The sequence below is a fragment of the Microtus ochrogaster genome, chromosome 8 (genome assembly GCF_000317375.1).
Source record: "Microtus ochrogaster isolate Prairie Vole_2 chromosome 8, MicOch1.0, whole genome shotgun sequence".
Classification (NCBI taxonomy): domain Eukaryota; kingdom Metazoa; phylum Chordata; class Mammalia; order Rodentia; family Cricetidae; genus Microtus; species Microtus ochrogaster.
Genome location: NC_022015.1, coordinates 12663209 through 12672924, shown reverse-complemented (window position 1 = coordinate 12672924; position 9716 = coordinate 12663209). Strand labels below are relative to the sequence as shown.

At 41.2% G+C, this 9716-nt stretch overlaps 1 pseudogene; it reads right to left on the bottom strand.

The window, feature by feature from the left end:
- Positions 1 to 8928, bottom strand: part of LOC101989744 — a 17478-nt pseudogene extending 8550 nt beyond the window's left edge.
- Between the last annotated feature and the right edge of the window lie 788 nt (positions 8929 to 9716).

The window sequence follows — 9716 nt, the reverse complement described above, 5'->3', positions numbered from 1 at the left end:
GAGAGAGAGAGAGAGAGAGAGAGAGAGAGAGAGAGAGAGAGAGAGAGAGAGAGGGAGAAGAGAAAGGGGGCTGAACACAGTATTTATCATTCTCTACTAATTATATTGTGGACAATATGACCAACTACTTCAAGCCCCTGCTGTCCTGCTGTGATGGGCAGTATCTTAAACTGTGAGGAAGGAAAAGCCTCCTTCTCTAAGGTTCTTTAGGCAGAACATTTTGTCACAAGAATAGGAATAATAACCGAGACAACTCTAAGTGAATCCATCTGCTTTTGCAAACCTCCACCTTGGTGGCACTAGTTGACCATTGATGTTTTTCTCCTTTGTTGCTTTTCCAGCTCCTGGTGCAATCCGGCTCCTACAAAATTCACTCTTGTGAGTCAGAGTTCACTTTTTAAAATGTAAGTCAGCCTTGCTGCTCTACTGCTTTAAAATTCATTCACAATAAAATCTCCAGCTGGGCTAAGAGATCCCACAAGGTTAGACCTTTCTAGTCTCTCATCCTTTCTCGCCTTTTCCATTAACTAAGATACTTTCTGCTTGTGAAACAAGGACGGTCATTCCCGCCCAAATGTCGGCACACTAGTTATTACCTGTGCCTGCAGTGCATTTCTCCTGACTTCTGTTTCCTCGGGGAGTCCTCAGGTCCCCCTTCCCCACAACATAATATTTGCATTAATTATTTGAGAATTTCATAAGGCACTCACTGCTCATTCCTCCCAGGTCCACGCTCCTACCTTTGCACCTCCCCCAAAAGAAAACCAAAAAAAAAAAAAAAAGGCCCTACCAAGTCCAATCTGTGTTGCCCATATACTCATTGTAGCGTGGTCGTTCTAGTGGCCAGCCCCTTAAAGAAAACTGAGTTCTTTCCCATCCCTCTCTGCCAGAAGCCATCAACGGTGAAGACCTATACTCCAGCATCATTTTCACAGTTTTTAAGGACTCACCAAGTTAAGGCAGCCATTTCTGTATGATCCTTTTCTGGTTACCATTGACTAAAATAGTCACTTATTTTATGGTTTCAGTTTTAGTTATCTGTGGTAAACTGTGGTCCAAAATCTTTTTTTTGTTGTTGTTCAATATTATTTATTTGTAAAGTAGAATTTTTTTTATTAAGAAAAAAAAAAGAATCTGCCTCCTCCCAGCATCCCATTTCCCTCCCCCTCCTCCCCCCCTTCTTCCCCTTCCCCGCGCTCCTCTCCCCCTCCCTCTCCAGTCCATAGAGCAGTCAGGGTTCCCTGCCCTGTGGAAAGTCCAAGGTCCGCCCCCCTCTGTCCATGTCTAGGAAGGTGAACAACCAAACAGGCTAGGCTCCCACAGAACCAGAACATGAAGTAGGGTCAAAACCCTGTGCCATTGTCCTTGGCTTCTCAGCAGCCCTCATTGTCCACCATATTCAGTGAGTCCGGTTTTATCCCACGCTTTTTTCAGTCACAGTCCAGCTGGCCCTGGTGAGTTCCCAATAGATCAGCTCCACTGTCTCAGTGGGTGGGTGCACCCCTCGTGGTCCCGACTTCTTAGCTCATGTTCTCCCTCCTTCTGCTCCTCATTGGGACCTTGGGAGCTCAGTCCAGTGCTCCAGTGTGGGTCTCTGTCTCTATCTCCATCCATCACCAGATGAAGGTTCTATGGTGATATGCAAGATATTCGTCAGTATTGCCACAGGACAGGGTCATTTCGGGTTCGCTGTCCTCAGCTGCCCAAGGAACTAACTGGGGACATCGCCTTGGGCTCCTGGGAGTCACTCCAGGGTCAAGTCTCCTGCCAACCCTAAAGTGGCTCCCCTAACTAAGAACTGTGGTTCCGTGCTCCCCTGTCCAACCTTCCTCCATCCCACTCCTCCTGTTTCCCCAAGTTCCCCCCTCCTTCCCTTCTAACTTTTCTCTCCCCATCTCCCCCTACCCCTATCCCACCCACCCCCAAGATCCCGACCTTCTCCCTGGCAATTTTGTCTACTTCCCATAGCCAAGAGCATAACTATTAGTTTTTCCTTGGGTTCACCTTCTTATTTAGTTTCTTTAGGTTCACCACTTGTAGTCTCTGTGACCCTTATTTATGGCTAGAAACCAAGTATGAGTGAGTACATCCCATGTTCATCTTTTTGGGTCTGGGATATCTCACTCAGGATAGTGTTTTCTATTTCCATCCATTTGCATGCAAAATTCAAGAAGTCATTGGTCCAAAATCTATTAGGTAAAAAGTTGGAAGAACAAAGCAATGAAATCCTGAATCATTTTAGTCTGTTTTACCTAAGATGTGAAACATCCCATGGCCCAGTGTGGCCCAGAGGTATACACCTCCTGCCTGCTGATAATTCAGGAGCCATCTCAGCCATCAGATCACTTACTGCAGTATCACCGTGCTTGTGTTCAGACTGGGGATGCTGGCTAATGTATAAAGTACCTCATTTGATCCCCAAAGTCATAAAAACAGAAAGAGAACCACAAAGGAGGAGGTGTTTGTGTTCAAAATAATCCTTGTTTTTTCTTAATGAGGTCCAAGAGAGTAATCCTGACAATTTTATTATACTATATTATTGTACTTATTATATTTTAGCATTTGTATATATTTAGCATTTGTATATATTTTTATTTGCTTTAATTAATCTCAGATTACACCTAATTCAAAAATGAAAGTTTATTATTTGTTTCTATGCATATATAGGATCTAGGATGTTCAAAGTTTCAAGCTTCAGCTTGGGTCTTAGGAACATATCCTGAGTAAATAATTGAAAATTATTGTATCATCCAATATTTTCTTAGTTATATTTATTTAACTAGCTATCTGCCTATGGCTTCTCTAGTCTAAGATAGTTTGCAGTGTATAGTCTAGCTTAAGAGTGAATGAATGGATAACTGAATGACTGTGTAGCTGTGAATTCATTCTTGCAAGTTTTTTCCCAGGACGAAGCTGCTGTTTCTATAGGGATATGGGTTTTGACGATCCTCAGCTTCTAGAAGAAAACCTAGCACATAACCGTCATCTGTTGAATGCCAAATGAATGAGAATGCTGCAATGAATAACTGGAAAAGTGCAGGAGATATGCTTGCATGCATTTCTTAAGACTATGAAAGAATTCCATCTCACTTGTGATGCAGAAATGTTTTCAGTGCTTTAGTGTTCTCTGGAGGCAGCCAGTGCGCAAAGGCTTGGTCAGTGGTTCCTTTAATAAAGCAGCCTTCTCAATTGTACTGCATTATTTCTATTTTATAGATGAGCAAACAAGCACAGAAAAAATTACATAAACGCTACTTAAGCAAAAAAAAAAAAGCAGAATCTCTGATCATTTGATAATTGTCGTAAAGAGTTACTGTTATTCCAGACCAGTAAAGCATGCCTGTTACAATTAAATATTTCCAGCTAAGGCTCTATGCATTTTGGAAAAATTGCCACTATGTTAAAATAAATGATAGAAACCATCCTTTCTTCCTCTTTCTTATTCAGAAGAGAGTGTTAGCTTTTATTTTATTTTGTAGAAATGGTTAACAGTAAATAACCAGATTATAAATGGTGAAACATGGGAAGAAGCATGCTAGTGTTCCAGAATATATAGAGAATGCTGTAGAGCGCCTTCCAACTTGGAGAAAGGGAGAGATAGAAAGACATAGCTCTTACTAAAGAACACGGGCCGGGCAGTGGTGGTGCACGCCTTTAATCCCAGCATCTGTGAGTGTGAGGCCAGCCTGGCCTACAAGAGCTAGTTCCAGGACAAAATCCAAAGCTACAGAGAAACCCTGTCTCAAAAAAAAAAAAAAAAAAAAAGAACATGGAAGAAAGATGGTAGAAACTAATTTATAATCTCTCAGAGAGAAAAACTCAGGCATTTCCTTTGTGAACTGGGTTTTGTGCATATTTCAAGTGCTTCACCAACTGAGGTTACGTTTTTCAGTCACAAAGAATTCTATTTTTCTGCTAATTAGTATTTTCATGGTGCCTACTCAGAATTGAGGGATGTTAGGACATATGACATGTATTTGTTGAGTGGGATATAAATCTGAGGCTTCATGAGACATGAGATAGAATTTCCCAGTAATTATTGTCTTTTTTTTTTTTTTTCGAGACAGGGTTTCTCTGTGGTTTTGGAGCCTGTCCTGGAACTAGCTCTTGTAGAGAAGGCTGGCCTCAAACTCACAGAGATCCACCTCCCGAGTGCTGGGATTAAAGGCATGCGCCACCACCACACAGCTGTAATTGTCTTTATAAATCTGGGTGTCAGGGTAAAATCTGAGTTCAAGGTGAAAGTTGGGAGTCATGACATCCCATGTAGGTACAAGTTTTTCTTAACTTCATTGAGTGTCTGACTTTCAGGAGCATCTTCTTTGGAAAGAACTTCCCATCTCTCACTTTAAGAAAAGCTGGCATTTGTATCTTTGTGGCTTCATCTCAGGCAGATGGAGATTGGTTCTAAACCGACCTGCTGGGCCTGGCTATGAGGCTTTCAGAAGTGAAATCTTGATTAAGAGTAAATGTTAATTGAAACAGTGAATTATTAAAGTGCTTTTTCATAAATGATAAATGCTGCTGTCGGCTTCTTTACCCTGGTGATATCATAAAACTTTCCACAAAATTGCTGGGTTTGTCCAAGGGAAACAGAAAGAGATGGCTGCATTTGATGGTGTTTGTGTGATCTCCTTATGTTCTGTGCCCAAACCTGACTGAGGATTACATTATCTTTTCTTCTAGAATCCTATAACACTCAGACAAACTAGAAAATCATCTTTCCCATAGATGCAGAACATTTCAGGTCATCTCATCCAGTATCCTCACTTCAGTTTGCATCAGTACTTTCACCTCAAACTCAGATTTTACCCTGAACCTCAGATTAATGAAGAGAATAGTTTACTGAGAAATTGTATCTGATACCACGGAGCCTCAGATTCATCCCTGTTCATGCTTGTCAAGTACCTGCCATATGTCCCAGCATCATTCAATTCAGGTAGGCACTAAGACAATATTAGCAGGAGAATAGAATCCTTTCTGGCTGAGGATGTAAGCTGAGTTAGTTGACTGCTTGAAACATGCACAAAGCCTCAGGTTCTATATACAGCATCCCATAAAAAAACTGGCCATTGTTGTGGCCATACAATCCCATTATCTGCCTGTAATCCCAGAATTCAGGCAGCAAAGGCAGGAGAATCAGAAATTCAATATCATCCTCAGCCACACAATGGCTTCGAAGCCACCCAGGGTTCCATCAGACACTGCCTCAAATTGAAGTTTCTAGAATGACTGAAAGAGAATGCAATGTATAGGAGTTGATCAAAATTTTGCTGCTTTAATCATAATAACTAAGAAAAATTATAATTCTATCATGACCATCTCACTCTTACCCATGATTATACATTTAACCCATGTGAATTACTGGATTCATACCTGAAGACAAAAATAATTGTATGAGGAAATAATTATAAGATGAAATAACCAAATCCTCTAACTGAAATACTAGGTTTTTAGGCCCAACCAATGACAGCTTAAAGTATATAAGAAAACCATATTAGGCACAGCAGATAGGAAAATATTAAAGACCTGGATTGCTCAGAAGAACTGTATAGAAGAGATATGGTAGGCACTCAATTATGAAGAACAGAGAGTTCATGAAATGCAGAGAAAACTAGATTCCACTCAAAATAGGAAGAAAGAGTGGGCATTACAAAAGAAAAGTGACAGGTCAAGCATGGAGGTGGACATGTGGCTGACCAGGGGAATTGGTTCTTTAGAGCAAGTATAAGCAGCAACTGTTTGGCAAGGGTAGTATGGACTTTATAGTTAGTATTCTTGATGTCAGAGGGAGGGTTTGTATTCAAGTCTGTTGTATGGAAGTGGGAGATGGAAGTACACTTTTCAGAAATGCTTACTAATGACATTCAGTTGGGGAGAACCAGGGGCATGCACCAGTATTCTGCCCAAAAACAATGGTTTTCCTCTTGGATCCAGAAACTATACTCCATAAGGATAATCTGAACTTTTCTTGAGCTACTGTGATCAAATAGGATTTAGGAAAATCCCCAAAGATGTAGCTATGGGGATTGGGTATAAACAAGAATAGAATGTGGTTTGTTGGCACGATTCTCACTGGAGAAATAGCTGAGTTGGGTAAATAGTTCTCACCCAGACCATAATCCTGCCTTGTAAGGTTTGTGCACATACTGCTCAGGAAGCATGGAGTGCGCCAAGCCAATAATAAGAATAATGCCCTGGAATCTCCTTTGAATTCAGTCATAACTCACATGGGAGATTATAAAGAAACTGCTCATTTTGAAAATATCTTTTGGTACTGACCATCTAAGCATTTGAGATCAGGACAAATCAAATATTGTTGCTCTGTTTTGCCAGCCTCTGATGAAAGAACACACATCAAAATACAGTCTACAAGGCACCTTAGCTAGTGATCCAGACTGTCTCACTTAGCTTCCGTTTCTGTCTTTACTAGACCCTTGCTATTTGACAAAGACGGAAAGATCTCAAACTAAGATTCCCTACACTCTTTCAGCTAGGCATTTGGATATAAATTAGGGTCTACCAATTGGATAGACTCACATGTAATTATGAAGGACTGATTATTCTGCTTGTGACTATTTGCCATTAGCAAACATGACCCAGAGAGCAGTGGTTACTCTGCTGCTGCAGCCCCAGGTCTGTTTCCCAGTCCTCTGAGTGTAAAGAGGCCATTTCAGCAGAAGTGTGACTAACTGTTCAATTCTGATGTTTTGAATCACAGCTATGGAGTATACTCTTGTTCTAAGTTGGTCAGTTCTATAGTATTATGAAAACTTCCCCAGGAGGCCCAGCCTAGACACCTTGCACAGTGTTAAATCTCCTTCTGTTTAAAGTATTTAAACTGGTTTTTATTCTGTAGTGAACATTTGCAGATGGTATGAAGGGTACATAACCAAAATAAGTGAGAACCTAGTCAAGTCTATAACTAATTCTTTGATGAGTTGGAGACGTCTGTCTATAGGAAGTGACACTGCTTTGTATCATTGTTACTGTCTTTTGAGACATGATTTTTTGCTGTGGAATGGACTTGGGAACTGAATAGGTAGCTTAAACTAGACTCCATCCTGCAGCATTTCTCTTGCTTTGGTCTCCCAGATAATGGGTTACAAGAATGTCTGGTAAATATAGGACATCTTAAAGAATGGGTAGTAATTATTATTCTGTAAGCTGACAGGGCAATCTAGGCATTGAAAAGAATTAACACAGAAACACAAGTGTTAGCTGATAGTCTTCACAGAACACTGAGTTGACAACAGTAATTTTAGGCCAGTTACTAGTATCGTACTTTCATATTTCAGATATTTCTTGGTATTTTCCTATAGAATATCAATTAATTATAACTTAAAGTGCTAGTGGGAGAGAGAAGAGAGAGTGTGTGCCTATGTTTGTGTCTCATATATAATCAGCCAGCAGTGCAGGGAATTATCAGGCAGAAGTGTAGTGGGGTGATGGTTTGAACGAGAATGGTCACCATAGGCTCATATATTTGAATGTTTGGTCCCAAGTTGGAGGCACTATTTGAGAATGATTAGGAAATATGGCCTTGCTGCTGGAGGAATGTCACTGGGGTGGGCTTTCGAGTTTCAAAAGTCCAAATTATTCCCAGTTAGCACTCTCTACCTTGTTTTTATAAATAGTGATGTAAGCTCTCAGTTAGTGCTCCAGCATCGTATCTACCTGAGGCCATGCTCCCTGCCATTGTTGCTATGGACTCTGAAACTGTAAGCACCAAATAAACTCTCTCTGTCTCTCTGTCTCTCTTTCTGTGTGTGTGTATTGCCTGTCATGGTAACAGAAAAGACACAACTTAGTGCCAGTGAGTAGACTATTGCTCTGAGATGCCTGACAATTGTTGATCCTTGGAGGAACATAGAAGACTTTGGAACTTTGGACTAGAAAGTGGCTGTTGAATACTATAGGGAGCTTAAGGGACCAACCTACTAGGAGCTTGGAAGATAAGACTGCAGAGCACAGTGTGGACAATGAAGGCCCAGCTCAAGAGTTTTCCGGGGGAACAATATTAACAGTTGGGCTATAGACTATCCTGGTGATATTTTGGCAAAGAATGTGGGTGCTTTGTCCTTGTCCTAAAATCTTACCTAAAGCAAAATTGAAAAATAGTGGATTAATTTAGTTGGCAGAGGAGCTTTCAAAACAGCTTAATATTGACTATGCTGCTTGCTTATTAGTAACCACTCTTGTACAAATCTACAATGAAAAAACCCTAGCAAGACAAAAAGATGTACAATTTGAGCACCAGTAAATTTGATGCTGGAGTCAAGGCTTGCTGAAGGAGATAAGGAGAGGCGTGGTTTGAAGTGGGATAAAGGGAAAAGCCAGTCACCTCAGGGCAGGACCTGACCCAGGAAATTCTGCCACTTCTGAAGGTAAAAGGCCTGGGGGGTGGTTGCTGATCCTAAAGAGCAACAGCAAATCTAAGTTTATGCAAATATAATTCAAGGAGGTAGCCAAGCACTGTAACTGGAGCTTTCTCTACCTCCTGCCAGTTCTCAAATAAACACTCTGAGTCTTAATATTAATTATAAACTGTTTGACCAATGGCTCAGACTTCTTACTGGCTGGCTCTACATATTTAAATTAACTAATTTCTGTTAATCTGTCTATTGCCATTGTTCCTTTTGGAGACAAGGCCGCACATGTGCAGAGAATACAGCATCCCCCTGGACTACAGATCCCAGCTCAATGGAAAGCCACGCATGCGCAGGACATTCTCCCAAACGCACCTGGATTCCCCTTTAAAAATGGGGGATGCCATAAGTCGCTCCTCTTTCCCTTTTGTCTTTTCACCCCCGTCCCTCACCTGTCATCACCCTCCTCCCCATTAAAGTTCACCCACGTGGGAATGCCGTGGGTCTCGTGTTTTCTCTCCAACCCCATATCCAACTCCACAGAAAGAATAACAGCCATGTGGCCCATGACTTGCAAGCAATGCTCTGTCATCTTACTCCTCAAACAGCTGCTGTCTCCCTGATTCCATGTTCTTTTTCCCGTTATCTTTGCTTAGGTTTACTGCCTGGCTCTATTCTGCCTGACTATTCACCAAATTGGCTTCTTTATTAACCAGCAGTAATAAAACATACTCACAGCATACAGAAGGGCATACTACGTCAGACTCTACACAAGCAGGCAGCTGAACATGGCAGGTTAGGTCATAGTGGTTCTGGTTTTAGAGTCATGAAGGGTACAGGATAAAGAGGTTGTGGAATCTTCCTCTGTGGTAAGGAGAACTGCTGAGGTCAGAAAACAAAATCCTTTTTCAGAAACCCAAAAAGGCCCTTTCATGAAGCTGTGGAAATGAAGCCTAGATTATGATAGAGACTCTAAGATGTTGGAGATGTGGGGTATCTGCCAAAGAGATAACTGCATACAGAAAGTGGAACCAACCCAAGAGTAGTGTGTTGTGGTCATAAAAGTTGGAGGGTGGAGCCACCTATGGCATTTGACATGAGACATGGAGCTATAGGATTTAGAATTTGCCCTACTGTATTTGGATCTTACTTTGGTTCAGTATTTCTCACTATGCCCCCAATGCTTCCTTTTGTAATGGCAATGCATATTCTGTACCATTGTGTGATGGAAGTATGTAATTTGATTTTGATTTTAAGTTTACAGCGGGATACAGGTACAAGATTGCCTTGAGTCCCAGAAAAGACTTTGGACTTTGAGACAGTGTTGAGACTGTGAAAGACTAGGGG